Source organism: Coregonus lavaretus (assembly GCF_964263955.1).
Source record: "Coregonus lavaretus genome assembly, contig: HAP1_SCAFFOLD_5600, whole genome shotgun sequence".
NCBI lineage: Eukaryota > Metazoa > Chordata > Actinopteri > Salmoniformes > Salmonidae > Coregonus > Coregonus lavaretus.
The window spans coordinates 2,501-22,500 of record NW_028157702.1 but is presented as its reverse complement, the minus strand read 5'-3'; the positions used below and the strand labels follow the sequence as shown (position 1 = coordinate 22,500).

Sequence of the window (20,000 nt, the reverse complement as noted above, 5' to 3'; positions counted from 1 at the left end):
CTGCATCCAGCGAAGACACATCTCATACTGGGCTGGATTGAAGAACCCACAGATATCAGCTCCAGTCTGAGAGAGAGATAGAGGGAGAGGGAGAGAGGGGGAGAGAGAGAGGGGGGAGGGAGAGAGAGAGAGAGAGAGAGAGGTGGGGGGAAGAGAGAGAGAGAGAGGAGAGGAGAGGCAGAAGAGAGAGACGCAGAGAGAGCGAGAGAGAGAGACGCCAGAGAGAGAGAGAGAGAGAGAGAGAGAGAGAGAGAGAGAGAGAGAGAGAGAGAGAGATGAGAGAGAGAGAGAGAGAGAGAGAGAGAGAGAGAGAGAGAGAGAGACTTGAGGTAGGGTAGGAGTTTTCATCCACTGCAGTATCGGTTGTACAAAAATGTGTTTCTGTTACTTCAGTAATGTTTATATAGTGAAAACAACTTAGAAGAAGAAGACAAACAAAACAGTAACAAAATCAATAGCAATTTCTATGTAGGAAGGAGACAGTGGAGAGTCACTTACATAAGAAATTCCAAACAGACTGAACTCCATCATTCCTGTTAAATAGAGAGACAGAACAGTCAATACATAGACACATACACACACACACACACACACACACAAACACACACACACACACACACACACACACACACACACACACACACACCTATGATTGACTTGTAGAGCTGATCCCAGCTGGAGTTGTTGTCTCCCAACCAGTGTCCAGCCCACTTCCCACTGGAGGGTAGGTAGACCTGGTCACCACTATCCCCCTCTTGCCTGTCACACTCAGCAAGGCACTGGAGGAAGGGAGAGGGGGAGGAGAGGTAAGATATCTGCCCAGAGTCGAGCTCAGGTCAACCTATTGTATGTTTACATACTGCTTTACTCATTTCATATGTACATACTGTATTCTACTGTATTTTAGTCAATGCCACTCCGACATTGTTCGTCCTAATATTTATATATTTCTAAATTCCATTATTTACATTTAGATTTGTGTGTATTGTTAGATACTACTGCACTGTTGTAGCTAGGAACACAAGCATTTCGCTACACCACAATAACATCTGCTAAATATGTGTATGTGACCAATACAATTTGATTTGATTTGAACAGGCACTTAGAGCCATTGGTTGGAGCTGCTAATGAATAGTGTAGTTGCTGTACCTTGTTCATTACACAGGAGTATGACTAGATACAGAGTGACTAGATACAGAGTGACTAGATACAGAGTGACTAGATACAGAGTGACTAGATACAGAGCGACTAGATACAGAGTGACTAGATACAGAGTGACTAGATACAGAGTGACTAGATACAGAGTGACTAGATACAGAGTGACTAGATACAGAGCGACTAGATACAGTGACTAGATACAGAGTGACTAGATACAGAGTGACTAGATACAGAGTGACTAGATACAGAGCGACTAGATACAGAGCGACTAGATACAGAATGACTAGATACAGAGTGACTAGCTACAGAGTGACTAGCTACAGAGTGACATGACAAGATACAGATTGACTAGATACAGAGTGACTAGATACAGATTGACTAGATACAGAGTGACATGACTAGATACAGATTGACTACATACAGAGTGACTAGATACAGATTGACTAGATACAGAGTGACATGACTAGATACAGATTGACTACATACAGATTGACTACATACAGAGTGACTAGATACAGAGTGACTAGATATAGAGTGACTAGATACAGAATGATTAGATACAGAGTGACTAGATACAGAGTTACTAGATACAGAGTGACAAGTTACAGAGCAACATGGCCAGATACAAAGTGACTGATGCTGAAAATGTTGCATTGTTCACTAATAATGATGTGTCCATACTCACTCGTATGTTGGTTTGGTGTGGGACCATCCATACAGGTTGTGTACGTCATAGTGTTTAACTGGGGTACCATCACTGAGGTGCTGTTGGCTGTTCATGCACATAGTCTTATGGTTGAGACCGCGGTGTCTGGACTCCAGGGCTGGAGAGACAAACACAACATACTTACTGTCCTGAACCCAGCAGGGAGAAGGGAGGGTTTAGGTGGTTGTGACTAGGGCTGTGGTGGTCATGAAATTTAGTCAGATGGTGATTGTCAAGCAAATAACTGCCGGACGCACGGTAATTGACCGTTAATTAACATGAACACATTTAGCATCTCCTGGCTTCCACGCATAGCCTACATGCCACTGATGAAGACCTTTGGAACATCTACAATACCGGTCAAAAGTTTTAGAACACCTGCTCATTCAAGGGTTTTTCTTTATTTTTACTATTTTCTACATTGTAGAATAATAGTGAAGACATCAAAAACTATGAAATAACACATATGGACTCATGTAATAACCAAAAAAGTGTTAAACATACCAAAATATATTTTATATTTGAGATTCTTCAAATAGCCACCCTTTGCCTTGATGGCCCTGTGTAGCTCAGTTGGTAGAGCATGGCGCTTGCAACGCCAGGGTTGTGGGTTCGATTCCCACGGGGGGCCAGTATGAAAAAATGTATGCACTCAATAACTGTAAGTCGCTCTGGATAACAGCGTCTGCTAAATGACTAAAAATGCAAAAATGTAAAAAAAAATGCAATCAATTAGTGGGAAAACACTATGTTTAGTCTATGTAAAGGTTTGAGTGTCTTGATAAAGGTGTGAATGTCTTGATAAAGGTGTGAATGTATTGATAAAGGTGTGAGTGTCTTGATAAAGGTGTGAGTGTCTTGATAAAGGTGTGAATGTCTTGATAAAGGTGTGAGTGTCTTGATAAAGGTGTGAGTGTCTTGATAAAGGTGTGAATGTATTGATAAAGGTGTGTGTCTTGATAAAGGTGTGAATGTCTTGATAAAGGTGTGAGTGTCTTGATAAAGGTGTGAGTGTCTTGATAAAGGTGTGAGTGTCTTGATAAAGGTGTGAATGTCTTGATAAAGGTGTGAGTGTCTTGATAAAGGTGTGAGTGTCTTGATAATGTTGTGTGTCTTGATAAAGGTGTGAGTGTCTTGATAAAGGTGTGAGTGTCTTGACAAAGGTGTGTGTCTTGATAACAGTGTGAGTTTCTTGATAAAGTTGTGAGTGTCTTGATAAAGTTGTGTGTCTTGATAACGGTGTGAGTGTCTTGATAACGGTGTGAGTGTCTTGATTCAGGTGTGAGTGTCTTGATAAAGGTGTGAGTGTCTTGATAAAGGTGTGAGTATCTTGATAAAGGTGTGAGTGTCTTGATAACGGTGTGAGTGTCTATATTCAGGTGTGAGTGTCTGATAAAGGTGTGAGTTTTCTTACGTGGCATGTATGGGGGCATATCGTAGACAGCGGGACCCAGACACTTCTCTCCAACGGTTCCATGGACAAAGCTGGATGGTTCGTTCATGTCCTAAGCACACAATCACACTCAAGGTAAATGACAGAATGTGTGTGTGTGTGCACGCGTGTGCAGTGGTATGATTTCACTCACGATCCAGAGGCCATCAAACTTCATGGTATTATGGTAGAAATCTGCAATCTCCTGATGCCACCACGTTGCTGTACGATTCATGAAGAAGTCTGGGAATGCCGCATAAGACCGGTAGATCTGGGATTGGCCAGAGAACACATGACCAAAGGAACGTTAAGACATGTCAGTAATTTGGACTGTAAAACAGGAAGTGTCCTGTGTCAGGTTCTGTGATTGGATAGTTGATGTGTTAACAGGAAGTGAGACATACTTCTACTTGCGTGTCCCAGTCTACAGACTCATTGACTACAACACCAGGGAAGTCAGGCCACACCTACAGCAGATAGAAAATATAACTTTAGTAGAGTCTAATAGAGACAATTAGTGGAGTTTAATAGAGAATAGAGAGCCGGGTTAACACAACAGCTTATTGAATATGATGACAGTCATCAGACTCATACAGACTCTCTCTCTCTCTCTCTCTCTCTCTCTCTCTCTCTCTCTCTCTCTCTCTCTCTCTCTCTCTCTCTCTCTGTCTGTCTCTCTCTCTCTCTCTCTCTCTCTTCTGTCTCTCTCTCTCTCTCTCTCTCTCTCTCTCTCTCTCTCTCTCTCTCTCTCTCTCTCTCTCTCTCTCTCTCTCTCTCTCTCTCTCTCTCTCTCTCTCTCTCTCTCTCTCTCTCTCTCTCTCTCTCTCTCTCTCTCTCTCTCTCTCTTCTTTCTTTAATTCAACTTCAAACTGTTAGTTTAAATATTTATCTTTGTCCATCTGTTTGTTCTCCCCTCCCAATTTCTCTCTATGCCCCCCTCCCTCTCCCTCTCCATCTCTCCTTACCTTCCCCCAGACGATGTCCTTGCTGAGATCCTTGGGCCATTTGATGAATACGTCTTGTGTTACACCTCGGTCAAAGGCAGGGTAGGGCACTGTCTCATTGGCAGAGATGGCAGGGTCCTGCACACACATACACACACAAGAAACATTGTCAGGAAAGACGTCTGGCCCTTATTACTGTTTTAAATGTGATTGTTATATGTTTCATATTCCATATTGTACCAGTATGAAGATGAATCTCATGCCTCTCCTCTCATGCGGTCCACCAGCGCTGGTAGACCCTGGAACTGGCTATCCAGAACAAAGTCCAGCTGGCGCTCCATGTAGTCTATGTCCGCATACTGCACATCCTACAGGGGACAGAGGGCTGGGTTAGTCTATGTCTGCATACTGCAGGTTCTACAGGGGGTAGAGGGCATGGGTTAGGGGCCTGGAAAATTACTGTTGCTGACAAGGGTGGTTCTGGGGTGTTCTGTTTAAAGATGCTTAAACAGAAACAATGGTGTGTAATATAGGTAGAGAGTGTTGTAAGGTGTAAAGTAAGGGTATTTGAGTTTGATGTACTTAGAGTAACACCAAGCTATTTATGATGAACAAATGGTGTTGTAGGGTGTTGAGTAAGGGCACTTGTTTGAAGGGTACAATTTAAGGGTGCTTACGTAGGGTATTCCTGCTGCTCTCATGTCCCTGTAGAGGTCTGCTATCTCCAGTGTCGTTGGCATATCCATAGCGACAGAGCTGGAACCCAAGGGACCATAGGCAGGGAGCACAGGACGTCCAATCAGCTGATGGGAATGAACAAGGAAGTGAAAACAGTTAAGAAAGTTTACTTTTGGCTGAGAGATGTCTATAACAAGTTGTTGTTTGTGGGCTTTGTTGTGTACTGTCTGAAGCTGCATATGTGTGTGTGTGTGTGTGTGTGTGTGTGTGTGTGTGTGTGTGTGTGTGTGTGTGTGTGTGTGTGTGTGTGTGTGTGTGTGTGTGTGTGTGTTTAGATTGGCTAGATGAGGGAGCAATGAAGCGTAAAAGTCCCAGCTGCTGTAGTCCATCAGGAGGAGCACATAGCCAGACACACACACACACACACACACACACACACACACACACACACACACACACACACACACACACACACACACACACACACACACACACAGACACAGACACAGACACAGACACAGACACAGACACAGACATACACACACACACACACACACACACACACACAACACACACACACACACACACACACACACACACACACACACACACACACACACACACACACACATAAACACACACACACACACACATGCACACACACACACATAAACACACACACACACACACACACACACACACACACACACACACACACACAACACACACACACACACACACACACACAAACACAAGCACACCCATAAACAAACACACAAACACACACAAACACAGAGAGACTTACTGCGGTATATTCTTCCACCACCAGTTCTGGGGTGGGTCCCATCACCATGTAGAAGTCCAGGATGCCCCCCAGGGTACGATAAGTCAGGGCTGGGGTCGGCTGGAAGGTCACATCTAGGGTCAAATGTTAAAGGTCAGTGAATGTAAATATCTATTTACATTCTCATAAGTTCAACAAAGGACCCTCTGCATTCCTATGACATGATACCAGGATGATACCCCCCTGAACTGCAACAAAACAAGATGAGACAGACTGGAATTAGAAAGGGATTGTTTGAGACTGGACTTAGAAAGGACATTGAAACTGGACTTAGAAAGGGGTCATTTGAGCTGGAATTAGAAAGGGGTTGTTTGAGCTGGAGTTAGGAAGGGGTTGTTTGAGCTGAACTTAATATGTTGGATCTTAATTTGATCACTCTTTTGTTGATGAGAATTTTACTGCACATCAGGAAAAGCAAACGTGTAGTGTATTCAAGGTTTAAAAGTTTGTCATTTCCACTTTAACATTTCATACCTGATTTGCCCTAAAGTAAAAAGTATCAACCCCTACACTCTTAGAAAAAAGGGTTCCAAATGGTTCTTCGGCTGTCACAATAGGACAACCCTTTTTGGCTCCTGGTAGAACCATTTTTGGTTCCAGGTAGAACCCTTTTGCGTTCCATGTAGAACCCCTTTCCACAGAGGGTTCTACATGGAAAATAGCCAAATAGGGTTCTTCAAAGGGTTCTCCTATGGGTACAGCCGAAGAACCCTTTTATTTTCTAAGAGTGAATTATAATCCACATAATAATTCACATTTCCTGTTGCTGAAGGATTATTTTCCTGCAGTAGCAAACTGGCTCAAATTAAGATACTACATCTGTAGAAAGGGGGTCGTTTTAACTGGAGCTTGAAAAAAGGTGCTATCTAGAACCTAAAGGGTTCTTCAGCAGTCCCCATAGGAGAACCCTTTGAATAACCATTTTTGGTTCCAGGTACAACCCTTTTGGTTCCAGGTAGAACCCTCTGTGGAAAGGGTTCTACGTGGAACCCATCTACCTGGAACCAAACATGGTTGAACCTAGAACCAAAAATGGTTCTCCTATGGAAGTGGTCACCAATCTTTTCTGATTCAAGATCACTTTCTGAGTCAAAATTCATGCCTTAAAAAACATAAGCCTATGCAACGCTAACCTGTTAAAAACAGGACCATAGTACAAGTACAATATCACCAAATATTGGCTTTGCTTGAATTGCCCAGCCAATGCATTGTTGTTTGGACCATTTAAAAAAATTATACTAAAACATTTGAGGTGATCACACTGGTAATAGATCAGTTGTTGTATTACTTGCGAGACACAGCTGAGTGAGCATATTTTTAAATAATTAGCTTTTTATTTTTTATTTTACTGGGCTGATTTTGCCTGCATTTAATGGTCAGTCTCAGCAGATGGAGAGAGCGGCAGACTGAGGGTCCGCCTCTCAACGTCCCTCCTCTCTACCTTTCCTCCACTGACACTGACCAAAAAGGGACACTGTCTTCCAGCTGATAGCGAAACTCGAGTCGCACCGCATTATTTCAGCCTTATGCACAAATTCATGCTGTTACTCCTACGAACAGAGAAAGTGAAATATTGCTCGATATTAAAAGAGATTCAAGCCGCTAGTAATAACAACAACACAAGCCTCTAGATACACTTTCCTACTCGTTCATTACAGCTGCAGTACTGGTTGTAGCGCTGAGTTGAAATAGGAAGAAGGTGCCTTTTTATTCTAAGAGTGTAGTGCTTTGTCTTAACTGAACAAACAACCCTTCTTTGTGTGTGTGTAAGAGAGAGAGAGAAAGTGATCAAGAAGAATTAAGCGAAAGAGAGAGACAGAGAAGTGCTATCTCTTCACTGTAGGAGCATCCTTCTCTCTGTTGTGAGCCTGTATAACTTTGATGTCCTGTCTCTCAGCCAACAAGGTTCAAAGTTTCACTCCCAATGACATTTATACATGCTCATTTATTCAACACATTTTGCATGTGTGTGGGGGACAGAGAGTGAGAGAGGGAGAGAGAGAGAGAGAGAGAGAGAGAGAGAGAGAGAGAGAGAGAGAGAGAGAGAGAGAGAGAGAGAGAGAGAGAGAAACTATTTCACTGATTTGGCAATGTAAACATATGTTTCCCATGCCAATGAAGCTCTTAAATTGAATTGAGAGAGAGAGAGAGACGGGTAAAGGAGTGTGTGTGTGTGTGAGAGGGAGGCAGAGACTGCTAATGCTCCAAAAGTTCTGCAGTCACATTCCAATGCCAATACAGAGAGAACAAAAGAGAGAGAGAGAGAGAGAGATGGGGAGGTGGGTGCTCTGTGACACTAGATGACTCTCTCTCTCTCTCTCTCGCTCTCGCTCTCTCTCTCTCTCTCTCTCTCTCTCTCTCTCTCTCTCTCTCCTCTCTCTCCCCCCCTCTCTCTCTCTCCCTCTCTCTCTCTCTCTCTCTCTCTCTCTCTCTCGCTCTCTCAATTCAATTCAATTTAAGGGCGTTATTGTCATGGGAAACGTATGTTAACTTTGCCAAAGCAAATGAAATAGATGATAAACTAAAGTGAAATAAACAGTAAACGTTACACTCACAAAAGTTCCAAAAGAATAAAGACATTTCAAATGTCATATTATGTATATATACAGTGTTGTAACAATGTGCAAATAGTTAAAGTTCGAATGGGAAAATAAATAAAAATAAATATGGGTTGTATTTACAATGGTTTTTGTTCTTCACTGGTTGCCCTTTTCTTGTGGCAACAGGTCACAAATCTTGCTGTTGTGATGGCACACTGTGGTTTTTCACCCAGTAGATAAGGGAGTTTATCAAATCTCTGTAATCTGAGGTAAATATGTGTCTCTAATATGGTCATACATTTGGCAGGAGGTTAGGAAGTGCAGCTCAGTTTCCACCTCATTTTGTGGGCAGTGTGCACATAACCTGTCTTCTCTTGAGAGCCAGGTCTGCCTACGGCGGCCTTTCTCAATAGCAAGGCTATGCTCACTGAGTCTGTACATAGTCGAAGCTTTCCTTAAGTTTGGGTCAGTCATAGTGGTCAGGTATTCTGCCACTGTGTACTCTATGTTTAGGGCCAAATAGCATTCTAGTTTGCTCTGTTTTTTTGTTAATTCTTTCCAATGTGTCAAGTAATTCTATTTTTGTTTTCTCATGATTTGGTTGGGGCTAATTGTGTTGTTGTCCTGGGGCTCTGTGGGGTCTATTTGTGTTTGTGAACAGAGTCCCAGGACCAGCTTACTTAGGGGACTCTTCTCCAAGTTCATCTCTCTGAAGGAGATGGCTTTGTTTTGGAAGGTTTGGGAATCGCTTCCTTTTCAGTGGTTATAGAATTTAATGGCTCTTTTCTGGATTTTGATAATTACCGGGTATCGCCCTAATTCTGCTCTGCCTGCATTATTTGGTGTTTTTCGTTGAACAAAGAGGATATTTTTGCAGAAATCTGCATGCAGAGTCTCAAATTGGTGTTTGTCCCATTTTGTGAATTATTGGTTGTTGTGTGAACCCCAGACCTCACAACCATAAAGGGCAATGGGTTCTATAAATGATTCAAGTATTTTTAGCCAGATCCTAATTGGTATGTCGAATTTTATGTTCCTTTTGATGGTATACCAGACCCTTCTTGCTTTGTCTCTCAGATCGTTCACAGCTTTGTGGAAGTTACCTGTGGCACTGATGTTTAGGCCGAGGTATGTATAGTTTTTTGTGTGCTCTAGGGCAACGGTGTCTAGATGGAATTTGTATTTGTGGTCCTGGCAACTGGACCTTTTTTGGAACACCATTATTTTTGTCTTACTGAGATTTACTGTCAGGGCCCAGGTCTGACAGAATCTGTGCAGAAGATCTAGGTGCTGCTGTAGGCCCTCCTTGGTTGGTGACAGAAGCACCAGATCATCAGCAAACAGTAAAAGTTTGACTTCAGATTCTAGTAAGGTGAGGCCGGGTGCTGCAGACTGTTCTTGTGCTCTCGCCAACTCGTTGAAATATATGTTGAAGAGTGTAGGGCTTAAACTGCATCCCTGTCTCACCCCACGGCCCTGTGGAAGGAAATGTGTGTGTTTTTTGCCAATTTTAACCGCACACTTGTGGTTTGTGTACATGGATTTTATGATGTCGTATGTTTTTCCCCCAACCCCACTTTCCATCAATTTGATTAGCAGACCCTTATGCCAAATTGAGTCAAAAGCTTTTTTGAAATCAACAAAGCATGAGAAGACTTTGCCTTTGTTTTGTTTTGTTTGTTTGTCAATGATATTATGTGTTTACACAGGATTTGGGAATGGGTTCAATCCTTTTTATCATGTCACTCTGGGAGCCAGGAAGTCTAAAGGAACCACTGTTTTCTATCTTAGAATGAGTTCTAGAGGGACTGTCCCGTCTGGGGTGCCGGCTGGTACCATCTCTGTTGGGAGGGTCTTCCAGTGACAGTTGCCAGATGTTGGTTAAAACGTGTTTATCTTGGAGTATATAAACTGAGAGATCTCTTTGTCTCTCATTCTAAAAGCAAGAGGCAACTCACTTGCAGCTTGTTATGTTGAATCCGGGTCCGTATAATTAAATACATTGTATCAAATCTCCATCTAAGAGTATATTTTTATTCTTGCATCCTGACTTCCTTAATACCAGAGAAACTCATCATATCAGTCAATTAGGGTGTGCAGGGTGAATACGTGGTCTGTCGTACGGTAATTTGGTAAAAAGCCAATTTGACATTTATTTTTATTTTTTTTTATTTCACCTTTATTTAACCAGGTAAGCCAGTTGAGAACAGGTTCTCATTTACAACTGCGACCTGGCCAAGATAAAGCAAAGTAGTGCAATAAAAACAACACAGAGTTACATATGGGGTAAAAAAAAAAAACATAAAGTCAGAAATACAACAGAAAATATATATACAGTGTGTGCAAATGTAGCAAGTTATGGAGGTAAGGCAATAAATAGGCTATAGTGCAGAATAATTACAATAGTATTAACACTGGAGTGCTAGATGTGCAAGAGATTATGTGCAAATAGAGATACTGGGGTGCAAAAGAGCAAAATAAATAACAATATAGGGATGAGGTAGTTGGGTGGGCTAATTTCAGATGGGCTGTGTACAGGTGCAGTGATCGGTAAGGTGCTCTGACAACTGATGCTTAAAGTTATTGAGGGAGATAAGAGTCTCCAGCTTCAGAGATTTTTGCAATTCGTTCCAGTCATTGGCAGCAGAGAACTGGAAGGAATTGCGGCCAAAGGAGGTGTTGGCTTTGGGAATGACCAGTGAGATATACCTGCTGGAGCGCAGACTACGGGTGGGTGCTGCTATGGTGACCAATGAGCTAAGATAAGGCGGGGATTTGCCTAGCAGTGATTTATAGATGGCCTGGAGCCAGTGGGTTTGACGACGAACATGTAGTGAGGACCAGCCAACAAGAGCGTACAGGTCACAGTGGTGGGTAGTGTATGGGGCTTTGGAGACAAAACGGATGGCACTGTGATAGACTACATCCAATTTGCTGAGTAGAGTGTTGGAGGCTATTTTGTAAATGACATCGCCGAAGTCAAGGATCGGTAGGATAGTCAGTTTTACGAGGGCATGTTTGGCAGCATGAGTGAAGGAGGCTTTGTTGCGAAATAGGAAGCCGATTCTAGATTTAACTTTGGATTGGAGATTCTTTATGTGAGTCTGGAAGTTGAGTTTACAGTCTAACCAGACACCTAGATATTTGTAGTTGTCCACATACTCTAGGTCAGACCCGTCGAGAGTGGTGATTCTAGTCGGGTGGGCGGGTGCTAGCAGCGTTCGATTGAAAAGCATGCATTTAGTTTTACTAGTGTTTAAGAGCAGTTGAAGGCTACTGAAGGATTGTTGTATGGCATTGAAGCTCGTTTGGAGGTTTGTTAACACAGTGTCCAATGAAGGGCCAGATGTATACAAAATGGTGTCGTCTGCGTAGAGGTGGATCTGAGAGTCACCAGCAGCAAGAGCGACATCATTGATATACACGGAGAAAAGTGTCGGCCCAAGAATTGAACCCTGTGGCACCCCCATAGAGACTGCCATAGGTCCAGACAACAGGCCCTCCGATTTGACACACTGAACTCTATCTGAGAAGTAGTTGGTGAACCAGGCGAGGCAGTCATTTGAGAAACCAAGGCTATTTAGTCTGCCAATAAGAATGCGGTGGTTGACAGAGTCGAAAGCCTTGGCCAGGTCGATGAAGACGGCTGCACAGTACTGTCTATTATCAATCGCGGTTATAATATCGTTTAGGACCTTGAGCGTGGCTGAAGTGCACCCGTGACCAGCTCTGAAACCGGATTGCATAGCGGAGAAGGTACGGTGGTATTCGAAATGGTCGATGATCTGTTTGTTAACTTGGCTTTCGAATACTTTCGAAAGGCAGGGCAGGATGGATATAGGTCTGTAGCAGTTTGGATCTAGAGTGTCACCCCCTTTGAAGAGGGGGATGACCGCGGCAGCTTTCCAATCTCTGGGGATCTCAGACGTTATGAAAGAGAGGTTGAACAGACTAGTAATAGGGGTTGCGACAATTTCGGCGGCTAGTTTTAGAAAGAAAGGGTCCAGATTGTCTAGCCCAGCTGATTTGTAGGGGTCCAGATTTTGCAGCGCTTTCAAAACATCAGCTGTCTGAATTTGTGTGAAGGAGAAGCGGGGGGGGCATGGGCAAGTTGCAGCAGAGGGTGCAGAGTTGGTGGCCGGGTTAGTGGTAGCCAGATGGAAAGCATGGCCAGCTGTAGCAAAATGCTTGTTGAAATTCTCGATTATTGTAGATTTATCGGTGGTGATAGTGTTTCCTAGCCTCAGTGCAGTGGGCAGCTGGGAGGAAGTGCTCTTATTCTCCATGGACTTTACAGTGTCCCAAAACTTTTTGGAGTTAGTGCTACAGGATGCAAATTTCTGTTTGAAAAAGTTAGCCTTTGCTTTCCTGACTGCTTGTGTATATTGGTTCCTAACTTCCCTGAAAAGTTGCATATCGCGGGGGCTATTTGATGCTAATGCTGTACGCCACAGGATGTTTTTGTGCTGGTCAAGGGCAGTCAAGTCTGAGGAGAACCAGGGGCTATATCGGTTCTTAGTTCTGTATTTTTTGAATGGGGCATGTTTATTTAAGATTGAGAGGAAATTACTTTTAAGGAACAACCAGGCATCCTCTACTGACGGAATGAGATCTATATCCATCCAGGATACCTGGGCCAGGTCAATTAGGAAGGCCTCCTCGCTAAAGTGTTTTAGGGAGCGTTTGACAGTGATGAGGGGTGGTCGTTTGACCGCGGACCCGTTACGGACGCAGGCAATAAGGCAGTGATCGCTGAGATCCTGGTTGAAGACAGCTGAGGTGTATTTAGAGGGTATGTTAGTCAGGATGATATCTATGAGGGTACCCATGTTTACGGATTTAGGGTTGTACCTGGTAGGTTCGTTGATAATTTGCGTGAGGTTGAGGGCATCTAGCTTGGATTGTAGGATGGCTGGGGTATTAAGCATATTTGATCAGTACATTGTTTTCACTGAGAAAATGAACTAGTCTGCTGTTAATGATAATGCAGAGGATTTTCCCAAGGTTGCATTTAACGCATATCCCACAGTAGTTATTGGGGTCAAATTTGTCTCCACTTTTGTGGATTGGGGTGATCAGTCCTTGGTTCCAAATATTGGGGAAGATTCCAGAGCTAAGGATGATGTTAAAGAGTTTAAGTTTAGCCAGTTGGAATTTGTGGTCTGTCTATTTTATCATTTCATTGAGGATACCATCAACACCACAGGCCTTTTTGGGTTGGAGGGTTTGTATTGTGTCCTGTAGTTCATTCAACATAATTGGAGAATCCAGTGGATTCTGGTAGTCTTTAATAGTTGATTCTAAGATTTGCATTTGATCGTATATATTTTATTTTGCTGTTTGTTCTTTGTTAAAGGGCCAAACAGATTGGAGAAGTGATTTACCCATAAATCTCAGTTTTGAATAGATAGCTCTTCATGTTGTTGTTTGTTTAGTGTTTTCCAATTTTCCCAGAAGTGGTTAGAGTCTATGGATTCTTCAATTACATTGAGCTGATTTCTGACATGCTGTTTCTTCTTTTTCCGTAGTGTATTTCTGTATTGTTTTAATGATTCACCATAGTGAAGGCATAGGCTCAGGTTTCTGGGTCTCTATGTTTTTGATTGGATAGGTTTCTCAATTTCTTTCGTAGGTTTTTGCATTCTTCATCAAACCATTTGTCATTGTTGTTACTATTCTTCGATTTTCTGTTAGAGATTTTAAATTTGATAGGGAAGCTGAGAGGACAACACAGTTGCACCAGCGCAGGCAGCTCCCGAAGACTGTGGGCTCTCGTTCTCCGTGGCAAACGTGAGTAAGACATTTAACCGTCTTAACCCTTGCAAGAGTGGCGCAGTAGTCTAAGGCACTGCATCACAGTGCTAACTGTGCCACTAGAGATCCTGGTTCGAATCCAGGCTCTGTCGCAGCCGGCCACGACCGGGAGACTCATGGGCGGCGCACAATTGGCCCAGCGTCATCCAGGGTAGGGGAGGGAATGGCCGGCAGGGATGTAGCTCAGTTGATAGAGCATGGCGTTTGCAACGCCAGGGTTGTGGGTTCGATTCCCACGGGGGGCCAGTATAAAAAAAGATGTATTCACTAACTGTAAGTCGCTCTGGATAAGAGCGTCTGCTAAATGACGTAAATGTAAATGTAAATGTAAGAATGCCGGCCAAGACGGCATCCCTAGCCACGTCTACAGAGCATGTGCAGCCCAACTGGATGGTCTGTTTACGGACATATTCAATCTCTCCCTATTCCAGTCTGCTGTTCCCACTTGCTTCAAGATGTCCACCATTGTTCCTGTACCCAAGATAGTTAAGGTAACTGAACTAAATTACCATCACTCCGTAGCACTCATTTCTGTTATCGTGAAGTGCTTTGAGAGGTTAGTTAAGGATCACATCAACTCCACCTTACCCGACACCCTAGACCTACTGTAATTTGCATGCAACCCCAATAGATCCATGGATGATGCAATCGCCATTGCACTGCACACTGACCTATACCATCTAGACAAGAGAAATATCTATGTAAGAATGCTGTTCATTGACTAAAGCTCAGCCTTCAACACCATAGTACCCTCCAAGCTCATCATTAAGCTTGGGGCCCTGGGTCTGAACCCCGCACTGTGCAGCTGGGTTCTGGACTTCCTGACGGGCCACCCCCAGGTGGTGAAGGAGGCTGAAGAAATTTGGCTTGGCCCCTAAGACCCTCACAAACTTTTACAGATGCATCATTGAGAGCATCCTGTCGGGCTGTATCACCGCCTGGTACGGCAACTGCACCGTCCGCAACCACAGGGCTCTCCAGAAGGTGGTGCGGACTGCCCAACGCATCACCGAGTGCACACTGCCTGCCTTCCAGGACATCTATAGCACCCGATATCACAGGAAGGCCAAAATGATCATCAAGGACCTCAGCCACTTGAGACACGGACTCTTCACCCCACTATCGTCCAGAAGGCGAGGTCAGTACAGGTGCATCAAAGCTGGGACCGAGAGACTGAAATACATCTTCTATCTCAAGGCCATCAGACTGTTAAATAGCCATCACTACCCGGCCTCCACTCAGTACTCTGCACTGAACTTAGTCACTGTAACTAGCCGGCTACCACCCGGTTACTCAACCATGCAGCTTAGAGGCTACTGCCCTATGTACATAGACATGGAATTACTGGTCACTTTAATAACGGAACACTGGTCACTTTAATAATGTTTACATACTGTTTTACTAATTTCATATGTACAGTTGTATACTGTATTCTAGTCAAGTCCATCCTATTCAACTACTGCTGTATATATACTATTCTATACACGTATTCTTCAGATATACTAAATATTCTATCCACTTACTATCCATATTGTCTATTCATCCCATCACATATACAGTACCAGTCAAAAGTTCGGACACACCTACTCATTCAAGGGTTTTTCTTTATTTTTACTATTTTCTACATTGTTGAATAATAGTGAAGACATCAAAACTATGAAATAACACACATGGAATCATGTAGTAACCAAAAAAGTGTTTTATATTTGAGATTCTTCAATGAAGCCACCCTTTGCCTTGATGACAGCTTTGCACACTCTTGGCATTCTCTCAACCAGCTTCATGAGTTAGTCACCTGGAATGCATTTCAATTAACAAGTGTGCCTTGTTAAAAGTTAATTTGTGGAATGTCTTTCTTTCTTAATGCGTTTGAGCCAATCAGTTGTGTTGTGACAAGGTAGGAGTGGTATACAGAAGAAATACCTATTTGGTAAAAGACCAAGTCCATATTATGGCAAGATCTGCCCAGATAAGCAAAGAGAAATGATAGTCCATCATTACTTTAAGCCATGAAGGTCAGTCAATCCGGAAAACTTTGAACGTTTCTTCAAGTGCAGTCGCAAAAACCATCAAGCCCTATGATGAAACTGGCCTTAATGAGGACCGCCACAGGAAAGGAAGACCCAGAGTTACCTCTGCTGCAGACGATAAGTTCATTAGAGTTACCAGCCTCAGAAATTGCAGCCCAAATAAATGCTTCACAGAGAGCAAGTACCAGACACATCTCAACATCAACTGTTCAGAGTAGACTGCGTGAATCATGCCTTCATGGTCGAATTGCTGCAAAGAAACCACTACTAAAATGACACCAATAAGAAAAAGAGACTTGCTTGGGCCAAGAAACACGAGCAATGGAAATTAGGTGGAAATCTATCCTTTGGTCTGATGAGTGCACATTTCTGGTTTTTGGTTCCAACTGCTGTATCTTTGTGAGACGTGGAGTAGGTGAACGGATGATCTCCGCATGTGTGGTTCCCACCATGAAGCATGGAGGAGGAGGTGTGATGGTGTGGGGGTGCTTTGCTGGTGACACTGTCTGTGATTTATTTAGAATTCAAGGCACACTTAACGAGCATGGCTACCACAGCATTCTGCAGCGATACGCCATCCCGTCTGGTTTGCGATTAGTGGTACTATCATTTGTTTTTCAACAGGACAATGACCCAAAACACACCTCCAGGCTGTGTAAGGGCTATTTGACCAAGGAGAGTGATGGAGTTGAAGGATGGGACTAATAACAACTAACAATAAATAATAACAAGATAACAAATAATGTAAGCATACTGTGTCCATAGGTAAGGAGAGCTTTTGAGAAAGAGCTCAGTTAGGAAGATATGGCATATAGAAGCAAACCGGATGGACATCATGAAAATGATCGGAGAGGTTGAGAATAGAAGAAGTTCAGGAGAAAAAACAAACAAAATATAATTATTGTAAAATTGACTGTGTCCATAAAATGTATATAGAAAGTATAAGCTGGACATAGAGGCCTAAGCATTGTTGTTCACTAGTTTACTCCAAGTAGGGAAAGGGTGGTGGGGTTGGAAAGTAATAAAGGGGAATATATATTTTTTTAAGGATATGTATGTGTATGTATGTGTGTGTATATATATATATATATATATATATATATATATATATATATATATATAAACATGTGGGATTGGAAGTGATGCAGACAATTACATTGATGGAAGTTACAATCTATCTACTATATTAAGCTGATCTACCCCCTAAAAAAAATATATAATAATAAAAAAATTATGGAGTGATGCATCAGATGACCTGGCCTCAACAATCACCCAACCTCAAAAAAATTGAGATGGTTTGGAATGAGTTGGACCGCAGAGTGAAGGAAAAGCAGCCAACAAGTGCTCAGCATATGTGGGAACTCATTCAATACTTGGAAAAACATTCTTCATGAAGCTGGTTGAGAGAATGCGAAGAGTGTGCAAAGCTGTCATCAAGGCAAAGGGTGGCAACTTTGAAGAATCTCAAATATAAAATGTATTTTGATTTGTTTAACACTTTTTTTGGTTACTACATGATTCCATATGTGTTATTTCATAGTATTGATGTCTTCACTGTTACTCTACAATGTAGAAAATAGTAAAAAATAAACACTTGAATGGATAGGTGTGTCTAAACTTTTGACTGGTACTGTACATATTTACTGTGCATTCGGAAAGTATTCAGACCCATTCCTTTTTTCCACATTTTGTTACAGCCTTATTCTAAAATTGATTAAATTATTATTTTACTCATCAATCGACACTTAATACCTCATAATGACAAAGCAAAAACTTTCTATACATTTTTGCAAATGTAAAACAAATTACAAAAATACCTTTTTACATAAGCATTCCGACCCTTTGCTATGAGACTCGAAATTGAGCTCAGGTGCATCCTGTATTCATTGATCATCCTTGAGATGTTTCTACAACTTGATTGGAGTCCACCTGTGGTAAATTCAATTGATTGGACATGATTTGGAAAGGCACAAACCTGTCTATATAAGGTCCCACAGTTGACAGTGCATGTCAGAGCAAAAACCAAGCCATGAGGTCGAAGGAATTGTCCGTAGAGTTCCGAGACAGGATTGTGTCGAGGCACATATCTAGGGAAGGGTACCAAAACATTTCTGCAGGATTGAAGGTCCCCAAAAACACAGTGGCCTCCATCATTCTTAAATGGCAGAAGTTTGGACCACCAAGACTCTTCCTAGAGCTGGCCGCCCGGCCAAACTGAACAATCAGGGGAGAAGCGCCTTGGTCAGGGAGGTGACCAAGATCCCAATGGTCACTCTGACAGAGCTCCAGAGTTCCTCTGTGGAGATGGGAGAACCTTCAAGAAGGACAATCATCTCTGCAGCACTCCACCAATCAGGCCTTTATGGTAGAGTAGCCAGACGGAAGCCAATCCTCAGTGAAATGCACATGACAGCCGCCAAAGAACTCTCAGACTATGAGAAACAACATTCTCTGGTCTGATGAAACCAGGATTGAACTCTTTGCCTTGAATGCCAAACTTCACGTCTGGAGGAAACCTGGCACCATCCCTACATTGAAGAATGGTGGTGGCAGCATCATGCTGTGGGGATGTTTTTCAGCGGCAGGGACTGGGACACTAGTCAGGATCGAGGGAAAGATGATCGGAGCAAAGTACAGAGAGTTCCTTGATGTAAAACCTGCTCCAGTGCGCTCAGGACCTCAGACTGGGGCGAAGGTTCACCTTCCAACAGGACAACGACCTTATGCACACAGCCAAGACAACGCAGGAGTGGCTTTGGGACAAGTCTCTGAAAGTCCTTGAGTGGCCCAGCCAGAGCCCGGACTTGAACCCAATCGAACATCTCTGGAGAGACCTGAAAATAGCTGTGGAGCGACGCTCCCCGCTCAACCTGACAGAGCTTGAGAGGATCTGCAGAGAAGAATGGGAGAAACTCCCCAAATACAGGTGGGCCAAGCTTGTAGCGTCATACCCAAGAAGACTCAAGGCTGTAATTGCTGCCAAAGGTGCTTCAACAAAGTACTGAGTAAAGGGTCTGAATACTTATGTAAATGTGATATTTCAGTTATTTTTCGCAACACATTTCGCAACACCCCTGCTAAATATGTTTATGTGACCAATGACATCTGCTAAATATGTTCATGCGACCAATAACATCTGCTAAATATGTTCATGCGACCAATAACACCTGCTAAATATGTGCATGCGACCAATACATTTTGTTTTGATTTGAGTACCATTATATTTAACATTTACATTTCAGTCATTTAGCAGACACTCTTATCCAGAACGACTCAAATACGTTGTCCTATATCCTATCAGAACACCTGCAGCTGAAATGACACCAGTGTTGTTTCATGCCCTGGATATAGAAAGTTTTTTAGCAAGGAATGTTGTAGTTTATTCTACCTCCAGTCTGGTCCAGAAGGAGAAAAGCATGTGACTTATGTCAGTGTGTGCTTTGAAGAAATGTATAGAATTACATAAGTTATATACTGTACTTTCTGTCAGAAGGACATTTGCTAAAATGTAGCAAATTTGTCCTCACACGTTCACATCAATATACATAGATTAATGAATATGTGACTAAATGCAAACAGCCGGACACATGAAGTGAGTGTGTGTGTGTGTGTGTGTGTGTGTGTATGTGTGTGTTTGTGGACGTGTTTAACTATACTTGTGGGGACCAGAAGTCCCCACAAGAATAGTAAACCAAGAAAATTTGGACCAACTGGGGACATTTTGGTGGTCCCCACAAGGTCAAATGATATTTCTAGGGCATTTAGGGTTAGGGTTAGAATTAGTGTTAGGGTTATAATTAGGTTTAGGGTTAGGAGATAGGGTTAGTTTTAAGGTTAGGGTTAGGAGCTAGGGT

At 42.7% G+C, this 20,000-nt stretch overlaps 1 pseudogene across 1 annotated transcript in view; it reads right to left on the bottom strand.

Annotated features, from left to right (window-relative positions):
• Positions 1 to 20,000, bottom strand: part of LOC311125048 (maltase-glucoamylase-like) — a 37,453-nt pseudogene that overhangs the window by 14,967 nt on the left and 2,486 nt on the right. The window contains exons 5-15 of the transcript XR_014615166.1: positions 5,724 to 5,836; positions 4,918 to 5,043; positions 4,481 to 4,608; positions 4,262 to 4,378; positions 3,701 to 3,763; positions 3,451 to 3,567; positions 3,279 to 3,369; positions 1,844 to 1,982; positions 647 to 779; positions 499 to 533; positions 1 to 66 (exon numbers count right to left, since the gene is read on the bottom strand). The exon at positions 1 to 66 is cut by the window's left edge and continues 51 nt beyond it. The product of XR_014615166.1 is annotated as a maltase-glucoamylase-like (transcript). The remainder of the gene's footprint in view (positions 67 to 498; positions 534 to 646; positions 780 to 1,843; positions 1,983 to 3,278; positions 3,370 to 3,450; positions 3,568 to 3,700; positions 3,764 to 4,261; positions 4,379 to 4,480; positions 4,609 to 4,917; positions 5,044 to 5,723; positions 5,837 to 20,000) is intronic.